General features: G+C 52.5%; 1 pseudogene; it reads right to left on the bottom strand.

Annotated features, from left to right (window-relative positions):
• Nucleotides 1-1,328: 1,328 nt before the first annotated feature.
• Nucleotides 1,329-2,169, bottom strand: LOC101587228 (annotated as a pseudogene).
• Nucleotides 2,170-3,660: the final 1,491 nt, after the last annotated feature.

Raw genomic sequence — 3,660 nt, 5'->3', positions numbered from 1 at the left:
GGTTCGATCCCCCAGCACCACATGCCAGCCAGCCCCGCCCCCTGGTGGGCTGAGCTGGCCACACACACACAATAAATAAATGTAATAAATAAAAATAAATAATTAAAAAAAAAAGTTTAAAATGGGGTTAGTTGGGGTCTGGCGAGATAGCTCAGCAGACAGAGCGCCTGCTTAGGCAGGAGCAGGGACCGTGGCTGATCCTGGCGCCACATACCGCGCCAGCCCCGCCCCTAGGGTTGGCCGAGCCAGTCACAGAGTCCGAGGTAGTGGTATATGCCTGGAGTCCCAGAGCTGCAGAGGTTGAAAGACAGGAGGATCACCACAAGTCCGAGCTGTGCAGTGAGACCCTACAACAACCCAATACATTTTTTAAAAATTAAAAAAAAAATAATAAAGTAGGGATGGTGGCAGGCACAGAGCTGTGTGCCTGTCACCTCAGGGCCCTGAGAGGCTCAGGCAGGAGCATCTCAACTTCAGCTTAGCAAGGCAACGTACTCCAGGTAGCACAGTAAAACCCTGCCTCAAAATAAAAAATGACGTAGCTCTGAATTCAATCCCCAGTACCAGAAAAAGTAAGCAAGTCAAGTGGAAAAATGACTCAGAAAACTGGGGCATCCAGCAGTCATTCATGAAGCGATGAGAAGTGTTCAGAAAATGGGGAAGTACTGGAGGTGGATGCATTTCCCTCTTGTTCTGTTGCAGACTACAAAACAGCAAATCTGTGATGTGACTGTTTGCAGATGCTGGGTAGGAGCCGGCCCAGGACGTGAGTCTCCGAGCCCACCTGGCTGGCGTGGCTTCCAGCCTGCAGCATGGAGCAGCTGAGGCAGCGACGGTGGGTTCTCAGCCCAAGCAGCCAGCTGCTTCTCAGGCCTCAGACCAGGTGCTGGAGCCTGAGCAGGAAGGGAGCAGAGGATGGCTTGAAGGGAAGCAAAAGTCTATAGGAACCTCATAGTGGTCCTCACCCAAGCCCTGAGTCACAGGTGCGCAACAGCAGCTGCCACGAGCGAGTGGAGACCGTCCTCAGGCTGTGCTGAGGTCCCTGGCAGAAGCCACTTTCTCATCTGTGAGAGGGGACAATGTAGTCTAACTTGATGTTATTAAAAATTAAATGAGGGCCAGTGAGATAGCTCAACAGACTAAGCACTGGCTTTGGCAAGCACAGGGACCGGGGTTGGGTGCCCAGCCCTGGCAAGCCACATCTGCCCCAAACTGGGGCATACTGAGCCGGCAACCGAGTCCTGGCATGGTGGCACATGCCTGCAATCCCAGTGCTGGGGAGGCTGAAAACAGGAGGATCACTCAAGTCTGAGCTGTGCAGTAAGACCTCAATTGAATTGTGAGCCCCACCCTTCTTTTTGATTTTGTCTGAAACCCATGTAGTGGCCAGTGTGATAACCACTCATGTACCATGACATCAACATGCTGCCTAGAGTGTCTGAGTCATCGAAGGAGTCTGGACAGATGGGAGGCAGTGGGGGGATCGTTGGCAGTCCAGCCGGAAGTGGAGGCAGCCAGCGTGATAGGAAGTGTAGTGGTGGCGGAGGTGGGCCACTGAACTTTACACCTGGCTTTCAGGTGGGGGTGGCAGAAGGCAAAAGGAGCACCAAGGTGTGGCTTTCGACCTGACAGTGCCTGGTTTACTTCCTGGAGACTTGGAGGAGTTCTTACTTTCGTCCGTTGAAACTCAACTTTCATTTTCATTCTCCTGAGCATGCTGTTGCTTGCTGTTAGCTGATTCCGAGCTTGGGAAAGCGGATCAGACAGATTCTGCTCCTCTCTGTTTCCATACCAGTGTGCACCACAACACAGGTTTCTCTCTTCAAATCCACAGAAGCAATGGTAGCTGGGTAAACACGGCCATCTTCTGACCAACCAGCTGAACATCTGGCACCCACTTTCCACTGTTTTGAAGGAGATAGCTCTTCTGGCTCTTAACCTTCTTAACAGGTTTTCTTCTGGGCATGCCTGTTGGTTTGCCTGAAGTTTCTCCTTGTGGTTTATCTGAAATGTCACTATCTTCAGTGCATGCTTAAAGGAAGCAACAGCTTGATCATATGCTTTTATCAATGCTGCATCATCCCAAGTGTCAGAATCGTCACTCTGGCCGCACCAAACAGCACAGTTTTCCTGCTCTGGGCTGCACCCACCATCGCCACTGCTGCGCATGGCTGGGACGAGCCTCCCACAAGACTGGCAGCATAGAGCGCCCAACTCGGCTACTTCAGAGCTGAGACAGAGGATCTGTGCTTGGAGGCCTGCTTGGGTAACTGTCTCATAATTGTTTTATAGGTGGGGCGCTGGGGATAGCTCAGCACTCCCGGACTCCATTCCTAGGACCACAAAAATAAAGAACACCAAAAAAAAAACAACCTACCATTCCCCAGGGTCCTAATCTTGCTAGAGCTCACCCTCCGCCTTCCCCTGGGTCTGGTCCCCAGGGAACTTACCCTGAGAATCTGCTCGCTGCCCAGTTTTGGGAGCCCCACGCCTACACCAGCCTCCTACGCTAGCTGTGGGTTCTATCTGTGATCACAAGGATTTGGGGGCTATAAGGAACGAACAGAAGCATTCGTGCCAGGTGCAGTGAAGAGGTTGCTGCTGCCCAGAGCAGGATGCCCAAAAGCAACACTGAAGGAATCGGTCTACCTGGCTGTCTGGAAAGGCAGCCGGCAGACGCTTTCCTGCAGTCCGTCTGGTATCTGCTGCCCTCTGGGCGCCGGGACTGCCCATCTTCACTGGGGAATCTTGGTTCTCGCTCCTCTAAATCCTGGCTCCCCTCCTTTGGGTGCTTCTGCTTTGACTCTGGCTTGAGTGCTCTGTCACTTTACATCTCTTCCTGCCTCTGGGATGGATGGATGGATGGATGGATGGATGGATGGATGGATGGATGGATGGATTGATTGTACTGGAGATTGAACCCAGGGCCTTCACACTAAGCTGCAGACAGTCTTGTCAAGTTGTCAAGGTGGGAGGGGAACTTGTGGCGCTCCCTCCTCCACTTCCCAAGGTGCTGGGATTACAGGCATGTGCCCACCATGCCTGGGTGGGAGTGATGCTCTTTGGCTCAAGAGAGGGAAAATCCAGTGTGTGGGGGAGGTCTGCTGTGGTCTAGTCAGGGAGTAGGGTCCAGGAGGCCATGGCACACAGGTAGCTGCCTACATCCACGGCTTCAGTGACAGTTAGAGACCCTGCCTTAGGAGCAGGTGAGGGCTGCCTAGTCCCCCACAGGGGGGCAACAATGCTTCTGTAACTCCCAGCTTGGGAGTCACATGCACTATGCCTGAAGCCTCCTGACAAGCCGCTCCCCACTTTGTGTGGCCCAGTCCTTGTCTGAGAGTTTCTGTGCTGTGGGTTCCATCCCTGGGGCAGCACATAATAAACTTACTCTTTATCCTTTGAAGAAGGCTGAAGATGGTCACTATAGTCACTTGGCGGGGGGGGGGGTAAGTCCAGGTCAGTCACATTTTGTCCCTGGTCTCTTTGGGTCCAGCCCTGCATCACTGTGGTTCCCCTTCTTTGAACATGGCTTCCATTCATAGATGTCCTCAGTGAAGGATTCACTTCTACTTCAAAGTGTTTTGAAAGAGCTGAGGGGGTCTTTAAACTACCCAAAGAAAACCATACAAAAATACTTCACAGCACACAGATGAAGGTGAA

The sequence above is a fragment of the Octodon degus genome, unplaced genomic scaffold (assembly GCF_000260255.1).
Source record: "Octodon degus isolate 3935 unplaced genomic scaffold, OctDeg1.0 scaffold00007, whole genome shotgun sequence".
In the NCBI taxonomy this organism is placed as follows: Eukaryota; Metazoa; Chordata; class Mammalia; order Rodentia; family Octodontidae; genus Octodon; species Octodon degus.
Note: the sequence above shows the minus strand (reverse complement) of the source record. Positions and strands in the feature narration are given on the sequence as shown.